Source organism: Triticum dicoccoides, chromosome 7A, assembly GCF_002162155.2.
Source record: "Triticum dicoccoides isolate Atlit2015 ecotype Zavitan chromosome 7A, WEW_v2.0, whole genome shotgun sequence".
Lineage (NCBI taxonomy): Eukaryota > Viridiplantae > Streptophyta > Magnoliopsida > Poales > Poaceae > Triticum > Triticum dicoccoides.
The window spans coordinates 116,149,599-116,174,738 of record NC_041392.1 but is presented as its reverse complement, the minus strand read 5'-3'; positions in this window follow the sequence as shown (position 1 = coordinate 116,174,738).

The window sequence follows — 25,140 nt, the reverse complement described above, 5'->3', positions numbered from 1 at the left end:
TGCTCGCCCGCATCCAGCCGTGGTGATGGCTTGGTTGGGGAGTGGCCGGAGCATCGCCGGCGACGAGGTCGGGCGGAGGCCGAAGCTCGGGCCAGCTTGTGCGCGTGGCTGCAGTGGCCTAGGCGGTGTGGCGCTAGCACCTACAGCCTCTACGCGGCGCGAGGAGTGTGACGGACACAAGCCCGTGACCAAATGGTCACCGGAGTAACGCCGGCGACGTGGTCGGGCGGCGGCGCGTTCGGGCACAATGGATGTGGCGTCTACGGTGTTCTAGGGGCGAAACGGAAAGCACGGGGAGGTTCAGCAGCTCACAGAGAAGCCGCAGGGAGGGTCAGCATGCTCGGGGAAGGCTCGGTGTGGTCGGAACGGCGACGGTGACCTGGGCGGTCTGAGGTTGAAGACGACGGCGGCGGGGATGATGCAGGGGCTCCGGTGTCATGTGGCTTGCCTAGCCGGCGTAGTCGACAACGACGAACCGTCCGGACACGGTGAAAGGGCGCGGGGACGGCGTTGGACGCGGCTGCGGTGGCGGCGGCGACGGTGATGTCTCGGGCGATGTCGGGGAGGGCGAGAGAGAGGGGTCAGAGGGGAGTGCGGGTGTCTGCGAGGTCGGGGAGAGCGAGAGGGTTCGTCCCACGTCGACAGCTCGATGAGGGGAACGGCGAGGCGGCGGGCAGCTGCGTGGCACGCATGCTGTGCTCGCCGTCGAGCACCTGCCTGCCTGCCTGGCCGAGCCAAGCAGCTCGCTGGAGCAGTAGCTGGGCTGGGCGGGCAGGTGGGCCTGGTGGGTGGCGCCAAGTAAGCCTTTCCCTTTCTCCCTTTCCTGTTTTGTTTTCTTTTTCTATTTTTCTATAGCTTTAGGGCTTTATTAAAAATACTTAGGCACTTACTAAAATCCTGAAAATAATTGTGGGCTCTCTTGGGATTATTCCTAACAGCCCTCACTTAAATCCAGAATTATTTGAACATTTAAAATATTTACTAGCATTTAAATGTCCAAAAGTAAATTACATATGATTTAATTCAGTGACCTTCTGTTGACCTAGAAAAATGTGCACCAATTTTGCCAGAGGTTCTAACCCAAGACAAAGAGGGTGAACTTTTTAGAAGGGCATTTCAGGTTCATTGAAAATAATTTTAGTAAACCCTAGTTGTTTCCAGGGGGTGTTGGGGGTTTCTGCCTTCCCCAATTCAAATTTAAGAGGAATTTAAACATGATGCACATTCTAATGCTTGAACTAGCTAGGGTGTGACAAAAAGTAGATACGTTGGAGACGTATCAGAACACACTGAAGTATTTTTGGAGTTTTTGGTTTTCTTGAACAAGCAAATAAAAAGAAAAAAGGAGAAAAACTATTTACACGGGAAAGCTCCCAACAAGCAAAAGAAGAACAAGGAAATCTTTTTGGGTTTTCTTTTTAATACTACTACTAAGCATGCATAGAAAGTAAATTATTACAACTTTTTTTTGGTTTTTCTAAAGTTTATCAAACACATAAGAAGAAAGCAAGAAAAATAAATCTAAGCATGGATGATACAATGAAAAAGTGTGAACACCGACAAATAGAATGATATGTAGACATGAATGTAATGTCGGTGAGAACACGTACTCCCACATGCTTAGGCTTTTGGCCTAAGTTGGTAATCGGTCAGTAGCCTGGAGGGTAGTAGGGATCCTGAGGAGCAGGCATCCACTCATCCCACTGCTGAGGCTCCTCCGCAGCCTCTGCAGCAACGTGAGTGTTCCAGTAGGCGATGATGTCTGCAGGCATAATCCGGTATCCGCCCTGGAAGAAGAATCAAACAAAGCAGGCACAGGCAATGGAATAACATCACGAGTTTTAACGCTATAGACCAGGTTGTAAGGAATGGCAATGTCAAGACGATCATGTGCAAGAAAGTGATGGTGATCCATGGCTACACGGTCTAGGTAAACCTTAGTCAGAGGGTACTCATGAAGGCGTATCGCAACCTCTAAATGAGCTGCCAAACGAGTGGCAAAAATCCCACCATGTATTTTACCCTGGGATTTATTAAGATGCAGGCGATGAGCCACGATAGCTCCCAAGCTATGCGTGTTGTCGCCATCCAGTGCACGACATAAAACAGCAAGGTCTGGTGAACTAAGTGCACCCACCTTCTCTATAGCAAGCAAGCATTTAGTAATAAAAAGTGCAAAGTAACAAACAACAAGAAAATGGAAGCCAGCGGCACTGATGGCTGACACTCCTCTCTCATCACCCACTATCAAATTGCGATAAAAGGCCTCAAACTCGACCGGCCTAGGCTCAGCCAAGCTCCCATCAGACGGGATCATGCATATGTCACAAAACTCAGTAAGTGGTATCTGATTATTTTCAGCATATAAATCAAAGCTCACTTTAGGAGGACTATTTCTAGGCAAGAAAGTAAAGCTCTGAACAAAGATATTTGTGAGGATTTGGTGCTGGTCACACTCATTTGCGATGAAGTCGGTGAGGCCGGCATTAGCAATATATTGCATGAACTCCAGAAGAATTCCAGCCTCTTGCAGGAACGGGGTGTGCGGCCATTCGCATGGCCGTACCTCCGCCAACCTCTGAGGGTGGAGATCACTGTCAGAAGACTCCCTAATAACACCCTTGGAGTTCTTCTTAGAGCCAAACTTCCTGAAGATATTCAGGTCCGCGTACAATTTTTCCTATGAACAAAAATCTGAATTTTTAGTCCACAAAATTTTCTCAACAAAATATCACAAAATTGATAGCAACTACTCATAGGGATACATAGAAGCCATAGAAAGCATTCAAACTACTTAGAACACTAAGAATTCAACATGCAAGCACATCTACAACAGCACCAAGAGTAGCTAATTATTCAGAGTATAAACCATTAAAACAAAAACTAATTAGACAAATGGTGGAGTCACATACCAAGCAACAATCCCCCAAAACAGTTTCGGAAACGGACCTTCGAGCAAAGAGATCAAAATCCGCGGGTTCGAACTCAAGAACATGGGAGAGAGAGCAATGGAGATTTTTTTCTGGAGGTAAGTGATGATGTGGGATGAAGAGGTAAGTGAAGGGGACCACGTGGGGACCACAATCCACCAGGGCGCGCCTAGGCGGGTTGTGCCCACCTGGTGCACCTCCCTCTGGTATTATATGCACCAAAAAATCATATAAAATTTTCAGGGCATTCTGAGAAATTTTATTTTTGGGTCATTTTTTTATTGCTCGGGAAAATCAGAAAACAGACAAAACATGGCATTTTATTTTATTTAACTAATAAAAACAAAAAACAAAAAGTAGGGACAGAAAATAGTGCTTACTAAATTCATCAACTTCATACCGCTCAAAAATGATCCATTAATAAGGTTGATCAGGTCTTATTAACAACCACTTTTGATTAGCATGAAACCGAAGAACTTCCGTAAATCACTAAGTTACCTCAATGGGGATTTGCATTTCCCCAACAATAAGCATTTCATTTTTTTGATAGTAGGTAGAGGTATTTGAAAACTTCCAATAGTGATTGTCGGAGATTTTTCAATAACATTAATACCATTCACTTGGAATTGTTTCTTCGGAAAGTGCACTGTATGCTCATTACCATTGATATGAAAAGTGACCTTGCTTTTATTGTAGTCAATAACAGCCCGTGTAGTATTCAAGAAGGGTCTACCAAGGATAATCGACATGTTGTTGTCCTCAGGCATCTCAAGTATAACAAAGTCAGTCAAAATAGTAACATTAGCAACAACAACGGGCACATCCTCACAGATACTGCTACCTCTTGAGCTTGCGTTGGTTTTCCCTGAAGAGGAAGGGATGATGCAGCAAAGTAGCGTAAGTATTTCCCTCAGTTTTTGAGAACCAAGGTATCAATCCAGTAGGAGGCCACGCTTAAGTCCCTCGTACCTGCACAAACCGATAGCTACTCGCAACCAACGCGATTAGGGGTTGTCAATCCCTTCACGGTCACTTATGAGAGTGAGATCTGATAGATATAATATTTTTGGTATTTTTGGTATAAAGATGCAAAGTAAAAAGTAAAGGCAAAGTAAAAAAGCAAAGCAAGATTAAAGTGATGGAGATTGATATGATGAGAATAGACCCGGGGGCCATAGGTTTCACTAGTGGCTTCTCTCAAGAGCATAAGTATTCTACGGTGGGTGAACAAATTACTGTTGAGCAATTGACATAATTGAGCATAGTTACGAGAATATCTAGGCATGATCATGTATATAGGCATCACGTCCATGACAAGTAGACCGAAATGATTCTGCATCTACTACTATTAATCCAATCATCAACCGCTATCCAGCATGCATCTAGAGTATTAAGTTAAAAACAGAGTAACGCCTTAAGCAAGATGACATGATGTACAGAGATAAATTCATGCAATATGAAATAAACCCCATCTTGTTATCCTCGATGGCAACAATGCAATACGTGCCTTGCTGCCCCTTCTGTCACTGGGAAAGGACACCGCAAGATCGAACCCAAAGCTAAGCACTTCTCTCATGGCAAGAACTACCAATCTTGTTGGCCAAACCAAACGGATAATTCGAAGAGACTTGCAAAGATAACCAATCATACATAAAAGAATTCAGAGAAGATTCAAATATTATTCATAGATAGACTTGATCATAAACCCACAATTCATCGGTCTCAACAAACACACCGCAAAAAGAAGATTACATCGAATAGATCTCCACAAGAGAGGGGGAGAACTTTGTATTGAGATCCAAAAAGAGAGAAGAAGCCATCTAGCTACTAACTATGGACCCGAAGGTCTGAGGTAAACTACTCACACTTCATCGGAGAGGCTATGATGATGTAGAAGTCCTCCGTGATGACGGCCCTCTCCGGTGGAGCTCCGGAACATGCCCCAAGATGGGATCTCGTGGATACAGAAAGTTGCGGCGGTGGAATTAGGTTTTTGGCTCCTATTTTGTTCGTTTGGGGGTACGTATGTATATATAGAAGGAAGAAGTACGTCGTTGGAGCATCGAGGGGCCCACGAGGCAGGGGGGCGCGCCCCCCACCCTCGTGACTGCCTCTCTGATGCCTTGCCGTAGGGTCCAAGTCTCCTAGATCACGTTCGGTGAGAAAATCACGTTCCCGAAGGTTTCATTCCGTTTAGACTCCGTTTGATACTCCGTTTCTTCGAAACACTGAAATAGGCAAAAAACAGCAATTCTGGGCTGGGCCTCCGGTTAATACGTTAGTCCCAAAAATAATATAAAAGTGGAAACTAAAGCCCAATATAGTCCAAAACAGTTAATAATATAGCATGGAGCAATCAAAAATTATAGATACGTTGGAGACGTATCAGGCATCCCCAAGCTTAATTCCTGCTCGTCCTCGAGTAGGTAAATAATAAAAAGAGAATTTTTTATACGGAGTGCTACTTGGCATAATTTCAATGCAAATCTTCTTAATTGTGATATGAATATTCAGATTCAAAAGATTCAAGAAAAAAGTTTATATTGACATAAAAATAATAATACTTCAAGCATACTAACAAAGCAATTATGTCTTCTCAAAATAACATGGCCAAAGAAAGTTATCCCTACAAAATCATATAGTCTGGCTATGCTCTATATTCACCACACAAAGTATTTAAATCATGCACAACCCCGATGACAAGCCAAGCAATTGTTTCATACTCTAACTTTTTCAAAACTTTTTCAATCTTCACGCAATACATGAGCGTGAGCCATGGATATAACACTATAGGTGGAATAGAACGGTGGTTGTGGAGAAGACAAAAAGGAGAAGATAGTCTCACATCTACTAGGCGTATCAACGGGCTATGGAGATGCCCATCAATAGATATCAATGTGAGTGAGTAGGGATTGCCATGCAACAGATGCACTAGAGCTATAAGTATATGAAAGCTCAAAAAGAAACTAAGTGGGTGTGCATCCAACTTGCTTGCTCATGAAGACCTAGGGCAATCTGAGGAAGCCCATCATTGGAATATACAAGCCAGCTTCTATAATATAATATTCCCACTAGTATATGAAAGTGATAACATGAGAGACTCTCTACTATGAAGATCACGGTGCTACTTTGAAGCACAAGTGTGGTAAAAGGATAGTAACATTGTCCCTTCTCTATTTTTCTCTCATTTTTTTATTTGGGCCTTTTCTCCTTTTTTATGGCCTCTTTTTATTTGGGCTTCTTTGGCCTTTTTTTACTTATTTATTTTATTTTTCGTCCGGAGTCTCATCCCGACTTATGGGGGAATCATAGTCTCCATCATTCTTTCCTCACTGGGACAATGCTCTAATAATGATGATCATCACACTTTTATTTTTCTTACAACTCAACAATTACAATTCAATACTTAGAAAAAAATATGACTCTATATGAATGCCTCCGACGGTGTACCGGGATATGCAATATGACAATGATGGAGTGTGTCATAATAAACGGAACGGTGGAAAGTTGCATGGCAATATATCTCGGAATGGCTATGGAAATGCCATAATAGGTAGGTATGGTGGTTGTTTTGAGGAAGGTATATGGTGGGTGTATGATACCGGCGAAAGGTGTGCGGTATTAGAGAGGCTAACAAAGGTGGAAGGGTGAGAGTGCGTATAATCCATGGACTCAACATTAGTCATAAAGAACTCATATACTTATTGCAAAAATCTAGAAGTTATCAAAGCAAAGTATTACGCGCATGCTCCTAGGGGGATAGATTGGTAGGAAAAGACCATCGCTCGTCCCCGACCACCACTCATAAGGAAGATAATCAATAAATAAATCATGCTCCGACTTCATCACATAACGGTTGCCCATACGTGCATGCTACGGGAATCACAAACTTTAACACAAGTATTCTTTAAATTCACAACTACTCAACTAGCATGACTTTAATATTATCACCTCCATATCTCAAAACAATTATCATGCTTCAATCTTTTCTTAGTATTCAACACACTCAAAAGAAAGTTTCACAAATCTTGAATACCAAGCATATTATTATTAAGAAAATTACCATGCTATTAAGAGACTCACAAAATAATTTAAGTGAAGCATGAGAGATCAATAGTTTCTTTAAAACAAATCCACCACCGTGCTCTAAAAGATCTAAGTGAAGCACATAGAGCAAAATTATAACGCTCAAAAGATATAAGTGAAGCATATAGAGTATTCTATCAAATTTTAATTCATGTATGGCTCTCTCAAAAGGTGTGTACAACAAGGATGATTGTGGCATACTAAGACACAAAGACACAAATAATAAAAGACGCTCCAAGCAAAACACATATCATGTTGGTGAATAAAAATATAGCTCCAAGTAAATTACCGATGGAAGTGGACGAAAGAGGGGATGCCTTCAGGGGCATCCCCAAGCTTTGACTTCTTGGTGTCCTTGGATTATCTTGGGGGTGCCATGGGCATCCCCAAGCTTAGGCTCTTGCCACTCCTTGTTCCATAATCCTGTTGGGAATGTAGTAATTTCAAAAAAATTCCTACGCACACGCAAGATCATGGTGATGCATAGCAACGAGAGGGGAGAGTGTTGTCTATGTACCCTTGTAGACCGTTCGCGGAAGTGTTATATCAACGCGGTTGATGTAGTCGTACGTCTTCACGATCCGACCGATCCAAGTACCGAAAGCACGGCACCTCCGAGTTCTGCACACGTTCGGCTCGGTGACGTCCTCGCCTTCTCGGTCCAGCAAGAGGGGCGAAGTAGTAGATGAGTTCCGGCAGCACGACGGCGTGGTCACGGTGTTGGTTAAGAACAATCTCCGCAGGGCTTCGCCTAAGCATTACGAAACTATGACGGAGGATAAACTAGAGGAGACGGGGTAGCCGGCACACGGCTTAGTGTTTCTTCATGTGTCTTTGGTGCTAGCCCTACCCCTCTATTTATATGTTGAGCCCTGGGGTCGAAACTTGGAGTAAAAGCCTCCTCAAAGTCGGTTTCACCCGAAAGGCAAGAGTCCGTCTCAGACTCCAGGGCTAGACGCCAGGGTTCCCAGCGTCTACCCACTAGACGCCACGGTTCCTGGCGTCTAGCCTCTGGTCTCCGCAAAACTTCCTTTTGCACTTTCCAAAAGCCTCGTGGGCTTTCCCCTTTGGCCCAGATAAAGTGTTCTCGTGTCCAAACATTTCGGGAAACATCCGGAACCCCTTCCGGAGATCAAACACTACTATCCACATATCAATCTTTACTTCTGAACCATTCCGGAGTTCCTCGTCATATCTGTGATCTCATCCAAAACTCCGAACAACATTCGGTCACCAACATACATAACTCATAGTACTATATCGTCAACGAACGTTAAGAGTGCGGACCCTACGGGTTCGAGAATTATGTAGACATGACCGAGACACCTCTCTTGTCAATAACCAATAGCGGGACCTGGATGCCCATATTGGCTCCTACATATTCTACGAAGATCTTTATCGGTCAGACCGCATAACAACATATGTTGTTCCCTTTGTCATCGGTATGTTACTTGCCTGAGATTCAATCGTTGGTATCTCAATACCTAGTTCAATCTCATTACCGGCAAGTCTATTTACTCGTTCCGTAATACATCATCCCACATCTAACTCATTACTTGCGATGCTTGCAAGGCTTATAGTGATGTGCATTACCGAGTGGGCCCAGAGATACCTCTCCGACAATCAAAGTGACAAATCCTAATCTCGAAATACGCCAACCCAACAAGTACCTTTGGAAACACCTGTAGAGCACCTTTATAATCACCCAGTTATGTTGTGACGTTTGGTGGCACACAAAGTGTTCCTCCGGTAAACGGGAGTTGCATAATCGCATAGTCATAGGAACATGTATAAGTCATGAAGAAAGCAATAGCAACAAACTAAACGATCAAGTGCTATGCTAACGGAATGGGTCAAGTCATTCACATCATTCTCCTAAAGATGTGATCCCGTTAATCAAATGACAACTCATGTCTATGGTTAGGAAACATAACCATCTTTGATCAACGAGCTAGTCAAATAGAGGCATACTAGTGACACTCTGTTTGTCTATGTATTCACACATGTATTATGTTTCCAGTTAATACAATTCTAGCATGAATAATAAACATTTATCATGATATAAGGAAATAAATAATAACTTTATTATTGCCTCTAGGGCATATTTCCTTCAAATCCATCAAAAGAATTCACCCAAAACAGAAAACCTTCACAACACAAAACTTATAGTAGAAAACTCGTGAGCTCCGTTAGCGAAAGAAAACAAAAGACCACTTCAAGGTACTGTAATGAACTCATTCTTTATTTATATTGGTGTTAAACCTACTGTATTCCAACTTCTCTATGGATTATAAACTATTTTACTAGCCATAGATTCATCAAAATAAGCAAACAACACACGAAGAACAGAATATGTCAAAAACAGAACAGTCTGTAGTAATCTGTAGCTAGCGCAAGATCTGGAACCCCAACAATTCTAAAATAAGTTGCTGGACGTGAGGAATTTATCTATTAATCATCTGCAAAAAATAATTAACTAAATAGCACTCTTCAAATAAAAATGACAGCAGTTCTCATGAGCGCTAAAGTTTCTGTTTTTTACAGCAAGTTCAACAAGACTTTCCCCAAGTCTTCCCAACGGTTCTACTTGGCACAAACACTAATTAAACACAAAAAACACAACCAAAACAGAGGCTAAATAATTTATTTATTAATAAACAGGAGCAAAAAGCAAGGAATAAAAATAAAATTGGGTTGCCTCCCAACAAGCGCTATCGTTTAACGCCCCTAGCTAGGCATAAAAGCGAGGATAGATCTAGGTATTGCCATCTTTGGTAGGCAATCCATAAGTGGCTCTCATGATAGTTTCATATGGAAATTTTATTTTATTTCTTGGAAATTTTTCCATGCCCTTTTTTAATGGAAATTGGAATCTAATATTCCCTTCCTTCATATCAATAATCGCACCAACCGTTCTAAGGAAAGGTCTACCAAGAATAATAGGGCAAGAAGGATTGCAATCTATATCAAGAACAATGAAATCTACGGGCACATAATTTATATTTTCAACAATAAGAACATCATTAATCCTTCCCATAGGTTTCTTAATAGTGGAATCCACAAGATGCAAGTTTAGAGAGCAATCATCAAAATTACGGAAATCTAGCAAATCACACAAAGTCTTGGGAATAGTAGAGACACTAGCACCCAAATCACACAAAGCATAAAAATCATGATCTTTAATTTTAATTTTAATAGTTGGTTCCCACTCATCATAGAGTTTTCTAGGGATAGAAACTTTCAACTCAAGTTTTTCTTCATAAGATTGCATCAAGGCATCAACAATATGTTCGGTGAAGGCTTTATGTTGACTATAAGCATGTGGAGAATTTAGCACGGATTGCAACAAGGAAATACAATCAATTAAAGAACAACTTTCATAATTAAATTCCTTGAAATCCAATATAGTGGGTTTAGCAACATCTAGATTTTTATTTCTTTCAATCCCACTTTCATCAATTTCATCATAAAGATCTAAATACTCCGAATTTTTAGAACGCCTTCTAGGTAAAGGAAGATCATATTCAGTTTCATCAAGATTCATATTGCAAAACAAAGATTTAATAGGTGACACATCAATAACTTTTAGATCTTCATCTTGATTCTCATAGGAATTGGAAGAACACGCTTTAATAAAGGCATCTTTGGAAGCACGCATCCTAGCGGTTCTTTCCTTGCACTCATCAATGGAAATTCTCATGGCTTTGAGAGACTCATTGATATCATGCTTAGGAGGAATAGATCTAATCTTTAAAGAATCAATCTCAAGAGAAATTCTACCAATGTTCCTAGCCAAATCATCAACTTTAAGCAATTTCTCTTCAAGCAAAAGCATTAAAATTCTTTTGTGAATTCATAAACTCTTTAACATTATTCTCAAATTCAAAGGGCATATTATTATAATTTCCATAAGAGTTGTTGTAGGAATTCCCATAATTATTAGAAGGATTACTAGGATATGGCCTAGGATTAAAATTCCCTCTATAAGCGTTGTTACCAAAATTATTCCTACCAACAAAATTCACATCCATAGATTCATTGTTATTCTCAATCAAACTAGACAAAGGCATATCATTAGGATCAGAAGAAACACTCTTAGTAGCAAATAATTTCATAAGTTCATCCATCTTTCCACTCAAAACATTGATTTCTTCTATCGCATGCACTTTTTTATTAGAAGATCTTTCAGTATGCCACTGAGAATAATTAACCATAATATTATCTAGGAGTTTAGTAGCATCTCCTAAAGTGATTTCCATAAAAGTGCCTCCCGCGGCCGAATCTAAAAGATTTCTAGAAGCAAAATTCAATCCGGCATAAAATTTTTGTATAATCATCCACAAATTCAAACCATGAGTAGGGCAATTACGTATCATTAATTTCATTCTCTCCCAAGCTTGTGCAACATGTTCATGATCAAGTTGCTTAAAGTTCATAACATCGTTTCTATGAGAGATGATCTTAGCGGGAGGGAAATACTTAGAGATAAAAGCATCTTTGCACTTGTTCCAAGAATCAATACTATTTTTAGGCAAAGACGAAAACCAAGCTTTAGCACGATCTCTAAGCAAAAAAGGAAATAGCTTCAATTTAACGACATCATTATCGACATCTTTTTTCTTTTGCATATCACATAAATCAACGAAGCTATTCAGATGAGTAGCGGCATCTTCACTAGGAAGGCCGGCGAATTGATCTTTCATAACAAGATTCAACAAAGCAGTATTAATTTCACAAGATTCAGCATCGGTAAGAGGAGCAATCAGAGTGCTAAGGAAATCATTATTATTGGTATTGGTAAAGTCACACAATTTAGTATTATCTTGAGCCATCGCGACAAACAAGCAATCTAACACACGAGCAAACAAGAGCAAACGGGCAAAAGAGGCAAATAGAGAGGGAGGATAGAGAGAGAGGGCGAATAAAACGGCAAGGGTGAAGTGGGGGAGAGGAAAACGAGAGGCAAATGGCAAATAATGTAATGCGAGAGATAGGGATTGTGATGGGTACTTGGTATGTTGACTTTTTGCGTAGACTCCCCAGCAACGGCGCCAGAAATCCTTCTTGCTACCTCTTGAGCTTGCGTTGGTTTTCCCCGAAGAGGAAGGGATGATGCAGCAAAGTAGCGTAAGTATTTCCCTCAGTTTTTGAGAACCAAGGTATCAATCCAGTAGGAGGCCATGCTTAAGTCCCTCGTACCTGCACAAAACGATAGCTACTCGCAACCAACGTGATTAGGGGTTGTCAATCCCTTCACGGTCACTTACGAGAGTGAGATCTGATAGATATAATATTTTTGGTATTTTTGGTATAAAGATGCAAAGTAAAAAGTAAAGGCAAAGTAAAAAAGCAAAGCAAGATTAAAGTGATGGAGATTGATATGATGAGAATAGACCCGGGGGCCATAGGTTTCACTAGTGGCTTCTCTCAAGAGCATAAGTATTCTACGGTGGGTGAACAAATTACTGTTGAGCAATTGACATTATTGAGCATAGTTACGAGAATATCTAGGCATGATCATGTATATAGGCATCACGTCCGTGACAAGTAGACCGAAATGATTCTGCATCTAGTACTATTACTCCAATCATCGACCGCTATCCAGCATGCATCTAGAGTATTAAGTTAAAACAGAGTAACGCCTTAAGCAAGATGACATGATGTACAGAGATAAATTCATGCAATATGAAATAAACCCCATCTTGTTATCCTCGATGGCAACAATGCAATACGTGCCTTGCTGCCCCTTCTGTCACTGGGAAAGGACACCGCAAGATCGAACCCAAAGCTAAGCGCTTCTCTCATGGCAAGAACTACCAATCTTTTTGGCCAAACCAAACAGATAATTCGAAGAGACTTGCAAAGATAACCAATCATACATAAAAGAATTCAGAGAAGATTCAAATATTATTCATAGATAGACTTGATCATAAACCCACAATTCATCGGTCTCAACAAACACACCGCAAAAAGAAGATTACATTGAATAGATCTCCACAAGAGAGGGGGAGAACTTTGTATTGAGATCCAAAAAGAGAGAAGAAGCCATCTAGCTACTAACTATGGACCCGAAGGTCTGAGGTAAACTACTCACACTTCATCGGAGAGGCTATGATGATGTAGAAGCCCTCCGTGATGACGACCCTCTCCGGCGGAGCTCCGAAACAGGCCCCAAGATGGGATCTCGTGGATACAGAAAGTTGAGGTGGTGGAATTAGGTTTTTGGCTCCTCTTCTGTTCGTTTGGGGGTACGTATGTATAGATAGGAGGAAGAAGTACGTCGGTGGAGCATCGAGGGGCCCACGAGGCAGGGGCGCGCCCTAGGGGAGGCGCCCCCCACCCTCGTGACCGCCTCTCTGATGCCTTGGTGTAGGCTCCAAGTCTCCTAGATCACGTTCGGTGAGAAAATCACGTTCCAGAAGGTTTCATTCCGTTTGGACTCCGTTTGATATTTCGTTGCTTCGAAACACTGAAATAGGCAAAAAAAACAGCAATTCTGGGTTGGGCCTCCAGTTAATAGGTTAGTCCCAAAAATAATATAAAAGTGGAAAATAAAGCCCAATATAGTCTAAAACAGTAAATAATATAGCATGGAGCAATCAAAAATTATAGATACGTTGGAGACGTATCAGATACCGATAGGTATGGAAGTTGATTTATCAGCCATTTGCAAAGATATTTCAGTAGATGTGAGTTTATTCAAGTCAAGTCTTTTATATAAAGAGACAGGCATAACACTAACGCCAGCTCCTAAATCACACAAAGCAGTTTTCACAAAATTCTTTTTGATAGAGCAAGGTATAGTTGGTATTCCCCGATCTCCAAGTTTTTTAGGCACTCCATCTTTAAAAGTATAATTAGCAAGCATAGTGGAGATTTCAGCTTCCGGTATTTTTCTTTTGTTTGTGATGATGTCTTTCATATACTTTGCATAAGGAGGCATTTTCAAGATATCAGTCAAGCGAGTACAAAAAAAGACTGGCCTCAGCATTTCAGCAAAGCGTTCAAATTCTTCATCATCATTCTTTTTAGTTGACTTAGGTGTAAAAGGCATAGGTTTTTGAACCCACGGTTCTCTTTCTTTACCGTGTTTTCTAGCACTGAAGTCTCTTTTATCATACCTTTTATTCTTAGGTTGTGGGTTATCAAGATCAACAGGTGGTTCTATCTCAACATCATTATCTGGTTCTTTATCATTTGGTTGAGTGTCTTCATGAACCTCATCATTATCTTTTTCATTATCACTAAGTGAGTGTTCATTGCCAGATTGAGTTTCAGCATCAGAGATAGAAATTTTCATTATCGGGAGGTTTTCCTATTTCAGGTTCACTAGAAGTGTGCAAAGTCCTATCATTTTTATTTTTATTTTTATTTTTAGAAGGACTAGGTGCACTAGTGTTAGCTCTTTGTGAATCTTGTTCAATTCTTTTTGCGTGTCCCTCGGGATAAATTGGTTCCTGAGTCATTTTACCTCCTCTAGTTGCAACTCTAATAGCAAAGTCATGCATATTATGATTCATTTCATCAAGCAATTCTCTTTGTGATTTAGCAACTTGTTCTAACTAAGTTTGGACCATAGAAGCATGTTTTCCAACACCTCTAACATCATTTGATATTCTAAATAACAAGTCACTCAAGCGAGCAATCATATCAGTATTATATTTCAATTGTTTCATAACATTTGCATTGAAGTGATCTGGTTTTCTAATAAATTTTTCAAGCTCATAAAGGCATTGACTAGGATGCATATTGTGAGGATTATCATTTTCATTGAACTTCATAAGAGAATTTACCTCTACCACATTAGGCATTAGTGGTGTATTCATCCCATGTATTTCTTCAATAGGAGGTAAAATTTTAACATCCTCAGCTTTAATACCTTTTTCCTTCATAGATTTCAGGACTAAGATATAATATACCCCTCTTCTTCGGAGTGGGTTTAGGTGGTGGTTCGGGAATAGTCCGATCATCATAATTTTTCAATATATTATTCAATAATTCTTCAGCTTGTCCAACCGTTCGTTCACTAAAAACACAACCAGCACAGCTATCTAGGAAGTCCCTAGAAGCATCGGTTAGTCCATTATAGAAGATATCAAGTATTTCATTTTGCTTAAGAGGATGATCAGGCAAAGCCTCCCCCAAGCTTGTGGGAGACTCTCTTCTTTAGTTTGCACAAAGTTAAATATTTCCTGTAAGGCAGCTTGTTTCTTATGAGCAGGAGTATCCTGGGGACTACGCACACAACCAGGAGCAAGAGTATTGTACCATGCTTTAGCATCACCCTTTAATGAGAAATGAAATAATTTGAGAATAAAGTAATGGCGAATTTTCTCATCATGAGTAAAAAGGGTAGCTATATCATTCAACTTAGTAAGATGTGCCATAACAGTTTCAGTTTCATAACCATGGAAAGGATTAGATTCAACCAAAGTAATTATCTCTGGGTCGACAGAGAATTCATAATCCTTATCATCAATAAAGATAGGTGAGGTAGCAAACTTAGGATCACATTTCATTCTAGCATTCAGAGATTTTTATTTATACTTTTGTAGTAATTTCTCTAGATCATCTCTATCCTTACAAGCAAGAATATCTCTAGTTGTTTCTTCACTCATAACATAACCTTCCGGTACCTTAGGATATTCATATCTACGAAGGCTAGTTGTAACAGGTGTTTCAAGAGATTCGATTTCAAGCTCATCATCAGAATCAACAACATCATGTTGTATTACTCTAGCAATTTGTTTATCAAGAAATTCACCAAGTGGCACATCATCATTATCAAGCAAGGTACTAGCATCATCATAAGCATTATCCATAGCAGAAGTAGCATCATCAATAACTTGCAACATATCAGAATTAATAGCATGTGGTGGTGTTGCAAGTTTACTTATAACATAAGGTGAATCTAAAGCAGAACTGCATGGCAGTTCCTTACCTCCCCTTGTCTTTGAGAGAAAGATCTTAGTCTTACCATCCTTCAGATTCTTCGTAGTGATAATATGATAATAATACCAAGTGACTCAACAAATATAGCTATGCTCCCCGGCAACGGTGCCAGAAAAAGGTCTTGATAACCCACAAGTATAGGGGATCACAACAGTTTTCGAGGGTAGAGTATTCAACCCAAATTTATAGATTCGACACAAGGGAGCCAAACAATATTTGAAGGTATTAGCAGCTGAGTTGTCAATTCAACCACACCTGGAGATTAATTATCTGCAGCAAAGTGATCAGTAGCAGTTTGATAGTTTTGATAGTAGTGACAGTAGCAATGGTAACAGTAACAGTGATAGCAGTAATTTTGTAGCAAGTGTGACAGTGGTGATAGCAGTAGTAACTTAGCAGAAATAATATAAATAAATTCGTAGGCATTGGATCGGTGACCTGTTGGATGATATTCATCATGTGATAGTTATAACCTAGGGCGATATGGCACTAGCTCAAGTTCATCGATATAATGTAGGCATGTATTCTGTAAATAGTCATACATGCTTTATTAAAAGAACTTGCATGACATCTTTTGTCCTACCCTCCCGTGGCAGCGGGGTCCATATTGGAAACTAAGGGATATTAAGGCCTCCTTTAATAGAGAACCGGAACAAAGCATTAATACATAGTGAATACATGAACTCCTCAAACTACGGTCATCACCAAGAGTGGGCCCGGTTGTTGTCACTCCGGGGTTGTCGGATCATAACATGTAGTAGGTGACTATAACTTGCAAGATCAGATCTAGAACATGGATATAATGGTGATAACATAAACGGTTCAGATCTGAAATCATGGCACCCGGGCCCAAAGTGACAAGCATTAAGCAGAGCAAAGTCATAGCAACATCAATCTAAGAACATAGTGGATACTAGGGATCAGGCCCTAACAAGACTAACTCAATTACATGATGAATCTCATCCAACTCCTCACCGACCAGCGAGCCTACGAAGGAATTACTCACTCCCGATGGGGAGCATCATGGAATTGGCGATGGAGATGGGTTGGTGATGACGAAGAACGAAGACCCCCCTCTCCGGAGCCCCAAACGGACTCTGGATCTGCCCTCCCGAGGAAGAACAGGGCTTGGCAGCAGCTCCATCTCGTGGATTGCGATAATTCTTTCTCCCTGATTTTTTCTCCGAAAATAGGAATTTTTAGTGTCAAGGTTGAGGTCTGCGCGGCCACCAGGTGGGTACAACCCACCTGGGCGCGCCAGGAGAGGGGGGCACGCCCTGGTGGGTTGTGCCCACCCAGGGGCCCCTCTCCGGTAGGTCTTGGCTCCAGAAATTCTTATATATTATATTATATAAAAATTCCCCGCAAAGTTCCGTTGCATTCCGAGAACTTTTATTTCTGCACAAAAACAACACCATCGTAGTTCTGCTGAAACCAGTGTCAGTCTAGGGTTAGTTTCATTCAAATCATGCAAATTAGAGTCCAAAACAAGAGGAAAAGCATGAGAAAAAGTAGATACGTTGGAGACGTATCACCAGTATCAAATACCCAGGCGCTACTACGAGCATTAGTACGGTACACATCAATAACATGTATATCAAATATACCTTTCACTTTGCCATACTTCTTATCTGCCAAATACTTGGGGCAGTTCCGCTTCCAGTGACCAGTCCCTTTGCAGTAGAAGCACTCAGTGTCAGGCTTAGGTACAGACTTGGGCTTCTTCACTTGAGCAGCAACTTGCTTGTTGTTCTTCTTGAAGTTCCCCTTCTTCCCTATGCCCTTTTTCTTGAAACTAGTGGTCTTGTTAACCATCAAGACTTGATGCTCCTTCTTGATTTCTACCTCCGCAGCCTTTAGCATTACGAAGAGCTCGGGAATTGTCTTATCCACCCCTTGCATATTATAGTTCATCATGAAGCTTTTGTAGCTTGGTGGCAGTGATTGAAGAACTCTGTCAATGACACTATCAACATGAAGATTAACTCCCAGTTGAGTCAAGTGGTTCTTGTACCCAGACATTTTGAGTATATGTTCACTGAAAGAACTATTCTCCTCCATCTTGCAACTATAGAACTTATTGGAGACTTCATATCTCACAATCTGGGCATTTGCTTGAAATATTAACTTCAACTCTTGGAACATCTCATATGCTCCATGACGTTCAAAACGTCGTTGAAGTCCCGGTTCTAAGCCGTAAAGCATGGCACACTAAAGTATCAAGTAGTCATCAGCTTTGCTCTGCCAGACGTTCATAACGTTCAGAGTTGCTCCTGCAACGGGTTTGGCACCTAGCGGTGCTTCCAGGACGTAATTCTTCTGTGCAGCAATGAGGATAATCCTCAAGTTACGGACCCAGTCCGTGTAGTTGCTACCATCATCTTTCAACTTAGCTTTCTCTAGGAATGCATTAAAATTCAAGGGAACAGTAGCACGGGCCATTGATCTACAACAACATAGACATGCAAAATACTACCAGGTACTAAGTTCATGATAAATTAAAGTTCAATTAATCATATTACTTAAGAACTCCCACTTAGATAGACATCTCTCTAGTCATCTAAATGATCACGTGATCCATATCAACTAAACCATGTCTGATCATCACGTGAGATGGAGTAGTTTCCAATGGTGAACGTCACTATATTGATCATATCTACTATATGATTAATGTTCGACCTTTCGGGCAGTGTTCCGAGGCCATGTCTGCATATGCGGCTCATCAAGTTTAACCCGAGTATTCTGCGTGTGCAAAACTGGCTTGCACTTGTTGTATGTGAACGTAGAGCTTATAACACCCGATCATCACGTGGTGTCTCGGCACGACGAAGTGTAGCAATGGTGCATACTCAGGGAGAACACTTATACCTTGAAATTTAGTGAGAGATCATCTTATAATGCTACTGCCGTACTAAGAAAAATAAGATGCATAAAAGATAAACATCACATGCAATCAAAATAAGTGAAGGTACCGCCGTAAGGCGGTAGCATTATAAGATGACCCCTCATTGAATTTCAAGGTACAAGTGTTCTCCCTAAGTATGCACCGTTGCTACACTTCGTCGTGCTGAGACACCACATGATGATCGGGTGTGATAAGCTCTACGTTCACATACAACGGGTGCAAGCCAGTTTTGCACGTGTAGAATACTCGGGTTAAACTTGACGAGCCTAGAATATGCAGATATGGCCTCGGAACACTGAGACCGAAAGGTCGAACGTGAATCATATAGTAGATATGATCAACATAGTGATGTTCACCATTGAAAACTACTCCATCTCACGTGATGATCGGACATGGTTTAGTTGATATGGATCATGTGATCATTTAGATGACTAGAGGGATGTCTATCTAAGTGGGAGTTCTTAAGTAATATGATTAATTGAACTTCAATTTATCATGAACTTGATACCTGATAGTATTTGCATGTCTATGTTGTTGTAGATCAATGGCACGTGCTACCGTTCCCTTGAATTTTAATGCGTACCTAGAGAAAACTAATTTGAAAGATGATCGGTCAGAACATGCAGAAGTTCGAATACATCAACCGTGTTGTCAAACACTTCCGCTTTTGGTCTACAAGGGTATGTGGACACACTCTCCCCTCTCGTTGCTATGCATCTCCTAGTTAGATCTTGCGTGATCATAGGAATTTTTTTTGAATTACTACGTTCCCCGACAATACCTTCCCTCCCTTGTATTGCTTTCCGTCTCCAGCCATGGCGACATGAGTGGCTACGGGCTGAAGGCACTGCTCTTAGGCGAGGTGCTTAGAGGAATGGATGAGCTCTAGGCGTGAGGAGGAAGAAGGCCAGGAAGATGGAAGTGTGAAACTTTTCCAACAAGGACACAAGGTTTTTACCCCCAATTTCGGGCTCTCCAAGAAGATAATACCCTAGGTCATGCTCTGGTTGTATTATTGAGTCAGGTGTACAAAGTACAAGTTTTCTACCACAAGTTTGTAATGTGTCTTTTACGAGCCTAGCCTCTCGTTTATTTATATACGGGGAAGGGGATTCCTAGGGTTATAGGGACCTGGTCGGTTACGTACAAGGAGACATGATTCTTCACGAGTCCAACGTCTTGGAGAATACCCCAAGTCTTCTGAATCTTACCTATAATCATCATCGGTCGCTCAAAGTAGCCCAGGACAGAACCGACATGGGTGTCGTCAACCCGCCCCACCAAGACGGGAGTCGATATGGTGAGAGACCCCCTAGACAGGACACTACCAATAGTCACTCAATCGATCTTAAAGTTTGGCCACACCTCGGTTTATTTGAACTATTCTTCTTCTTTGAACGCCAATCTTGAAACTGGTTCACCGAAAGCATCCCCACTCGATTTGCAGTCTATTGTCGAGCTACCTTCGAAGTGCCTTAAACCACCTCGGTTCTGACGAGTGTCGTGAAAGTTTGGTATGTGCTTCTCGTCGAAAATGTTTCCATGCAGCTGGTCCGTGGGCACAAAGTATTCTCGCGCACCGGGGTGATGGTCGTCTAGTCTAGTTTTGACAACAGAGACCGGTCTTATCCATAGGCCCACCTAGCTACGTGGCCTCTTTTCTCGGCCCGATCTTTGAAATAAGCTGAATTGATGAAATAGAAAAATTTACAAACTTTTTTCAACTTTTTAAATTTGAAAAGGGCTCATGGATTTGAAAAAGTTCACAAATATGGGGAAAATCGTGATCTTGAAAAAAAGTTCATGATTTAAGAAAGTAGTTCCTGAATTTGCAAGAAGAGTTCAAAAATTTGAAAAAAGAACTGAATTTAAAAAATGGTTCATGAATTTGAAAACAAATTGAATTTGAAAAGGTTCACTAATTTAAGAAAAAAGTTCACAAATTTGAATGGAAAAGTTCAAAAATTTGGAAAAGTAAATATTTTGCGAAGTTTGGTGATGTATTAGGTGAAAACGCACATTCAATGAAAATCTGGAAACTATTGTTCTGGGGCGTGAGATCGGCAACATACGGTGACAGATCACAGGTGGGATTGCCTACAGATCCACTTAAGAGTGGTTTGCAGATAACCCCTCTCTCCTTAATTGTAGGCAAATTATTTGGGAGGTCCTGTGTCGTTTCTTCTCGACCCGTTTGTTTCTACTAGCACACGTGCCCATGCATTGCAACGGAAGATAAAATTGAGATGTCCATCAAAACACCCATCAACACATTATGATGGGGTAGGGATGCACATGCCGAGTATAGAAGAAATACAAATCATGCTTTAATGTCAGTTATTACGCGGCATGAATGCGTGAGGACCAAATAAAAAAGGACAGTTACTTGGATTTGTCTATTTCGCTTTAACCATGACGACCAATATTTGATTGAATGGTTAGGAGGGCAGTGGTACCCCAATCCAACCACCCCAGGTATGACACTTTGGGGTCTCATTAAGGCAAAATAATTTTCAATTGGAAGCGACGTTCTCGTCGATGGTGAGGTACTTGTGATGACTTCATCAATTTCAAAACCTGCTGGTGTTGTCGCTCGGTGCTTATAGGGGTATGATATGCATGTGTATGTTCATAGGACTGAGTGTATGTACGTGTTTATGAGCATTGATATCTGTACTATGTTTAAAAAAAGTTTGACTTAAACCTTTAAATGCATTAATTTAATGTGTCCGTGCATTGCAGCGGTAGGAAAACTTATCACACATTTCTTGTGACTCATTAATGTTCCAACGTTTTATGTTTGATACCGCCGTTGATGATATGATTTTTAGTGTCCCAATTTATAAAAATTGACGAAGTTGCATTTATGTCCTCTGACAAAGTCTCATTTAGCTTCCCACTATCATCGGGTGAAAGAGTAGTGGTGGGTCGAAATGGGATTGTTTCTATAGATTTTATTATATTCGAGCGCAAGTAGTGTTTTACTACATTCATTTTTTTGTAGAATGTTGATTGTTTGGTTTACAAGATTATGTTCCTTTTATTTTTGCACTACTTGAACTTGATCCAAAGTCTGAAACATAAACATTTCACATACACAACAGGGGATGTTTGTCTAAAACAAATAAACAGAACCGCACGCACACATCTTCCCGTTCCCCACTGTCAATAAAACAAATGCCCCATCTTTCTCATGAGTAAAAAGCCTCTGGCGGACAGTAAACACGATCGAGCGGTGCCACGTACATAACCCATCATGGTTGAGCGGCGCCACATACACACACACCTCTAGCCCAATATTCATAAGAGAAGCACAAGTACACCTTTTTAAGTACATGTCACGATTCAAGATGCATGCCCATCTAAGGCCGAAACATAAATCTTCATGTAAGCACAATGCGAATCATGAGATCACATGATAAGAACTTCGTACCAAAGCCTCATTGTGTGAAATCCTTGATCACCACAAAAAGAGAAACACCTCATTCAATTTAAGATTGTAAGTTGAAAGGCAACAGATAGTAAATGTGTCTGTGCGCTGCATCCAAATAACAAAAATCATCACATGTTTCAAGTGATGATGGAGTATATAGTTGACCAAGCCGCATTGATGTCCTCCAACAACGACTCCTTCAGCTGCGCACAATCATCGGATGGAAGAGTGGTGTTTGGAATTTTTATGGAAAACACTTTCTCTCATCCGACTGATTCCTTGCTGGCGCAAACCGCCTCGCACATCGTCCGATCGAGCGAGATCGTGCGGCTCCTATCATCGCGCGCGAGCAACCAGGGACGCAGGCCCGCCCAGGCGGCCAGGCCGTTCAGCTCTCCTTTTTTTCTACCACTTGGTGCTAACCTATTGCAACAGTAAGTCATTACTCGCCGCCTCCCGCTCGCCCTCTGCTGCACGGCGGCCACGCCATCGCCAGCGTGCCCCCTCACAATTTCGTCTTCCTTTATCGACCAGCCCACAATCATCTTCCTTTTAATTACAATCAAGCTTGCCCACAAATCCCCAGCTTCCACGTTGGTGCAAGTTGCACACACGTATTTAAACTGGTATTATAGAATCCATTGAAGCGAGGTGGTACTAAGATTAAAAAACAAACTTGTTCGGTTGGTTGTAGCCCTACAAATTACATGAGAGGTCGTGAGGTCGATCCTTCCTGCAGACAAAACACGCGCTAATAATTTTTCACCTCCCAGTGTAGGTGGGCCGGTGGCCCTGCGAGAGAAAAAAAAAGGATACACGCTTTGGGCCTGTAGGCTCTTCTCAGAAGAAAAAGGCCACACGCGTCTTTGACTTACAATCAGGATTAGATTAGTATCATCTTGGATATACAAAATAATACGGTCGAGCATATTCCAAAAAAAATACGGGCAAAATGAACGGATGACGGGCGGATGAAAAACGAACAAAATTATGATGATAAGAAGCAATGACCCTTTTATTAGTATAGTAGGTACTAAAAGAACGCCTGTGCGTTGCAACGGGACCACATTAACTTTAAGAGTTCAATATTAATATTCTCATACATATCAAGTTGCATTGGCGACCTTTTTTACCATCAAATCCTCACACACACATTTTCTCCCTCCCTCTTCCTCACTCTCTCTCCCCCTCTCCCCCCTCTCTCTCTCTCTAACACACACACATATCCATCTTATTGGGTACGGGACCATAATCCATCTATTTCACACACACACGGGAGTGCATAACAATATGGATTATGCATATTATATTTGCCATCACAACTGAGGAAATTAATTTCATGTAAATCTGCCAGCCACAACTCCAAAAATACGTGAAGGAGGTAGCCCAGGTCGACGTCGGCGCCGTCCGGCGCGGGCCACGGGCCCGCTTCCAAGTGCGTCTGTGCGCCGGGTCCTTCAACTGTCGCTTCCACCGCACCAACTCCCAGGGCCACCGCCACGGCCACGACCAGGGAAGCCACCCTTCTTCGCCCCCTTCACCGGCCGCGGCCAACGCGGTGCCGCGGCACCCGGCCTCGCCGTCCTCGTCCTCCGGCACCGTCGTGACCCAGTGACGCAGCCCAAGCATCGGCATCGAGAATCAAGAACGCTCGACAACAAAGAGGGAAGGAAAGATCTGAAGGAAATATACCCTAGAGGCAATAATAAAGTTATTATTTATTTCCTTATTTCATGGTAAATGTTTATTATTCATGCTAGAATTGTATTAAGCGGAAACATAATACATGTGTGAATACATAGACAAACAGAGTGTCACTAGTATGCCTCTACTTGACTAGCTCGTTAATCAAAGATGGTTATGTTTCCTAACCATGAACAAAGAGTTGTTATTTGATTAACGGGATCACATCATTAGTTGAATGATCTGATTGACATGACCCATTTCATTAGCTTAGCACCCGATCGTTTAGTATGTTGCTATTGCTTTCTTCATGACTTATACATGTTCCTATGACTATGAGATTATGCAACTCCCGTTTACCGGAGGAACACTTTGTGTGCTACCAAACGTCACAACGTAACTGGGTGATTATAAAGGAGCTCTACAGGTGTCTCCAAAGGTACATGTTGGGTTGGCGTATTTCGAGATTAGGATTTGTCACTCCGATTGTCGGAGAGGTATCTCTGGGCCCTCTCGGTAATGCACATCACTTAAGCCTTGCAAGCAATGCAACTAATGAGTTAGTTGCGAGATGATGTATTACGGAACGAGTAAAGAGACTTGCCGGTAACGAGATTGAACTAGGTATTGGATACCGACGATCAAATCTCGGGCAAGTAACATACCGGTGACAAAGGGAACAACGTATGTTGTTATGCGGTCTGACCGATAAAGATCTTCGTAGAATATGTAGGAGCCAATATGGGCATCCAGGTCCCGCTATTGGTTATTGACCGGAGACATGTCTCGGTCATGTCTACATTGTTCTCGAACCCGTAGGGTCCGCACGCTTAAGGTTCCGATGACAGTTATATTATGAGTTTATACGTTTTGATGTACCGAAGGTTGTTTGGAGTCCCGGATGTGATCACAGACATGACGAGGAGTCTCGAAATGGTCGAGACATAAAGATCGATATATTGGAAGCCTATGTTAGGATATCGGAAGTGTTCCGGGTGAAATCGGGATTTTACCGGAGTACCGGGAGGTTACCGGAACCCCCCGGGAGCTATATGGGCCTTAGTAGGCCTTAGTGGAAAAGAGAAGAGGCAGCCTGAGATGGGCCGCGCGCCCCTCCCCTCCCTTGGTCCGAATAGGACAAGGAGAGGGGG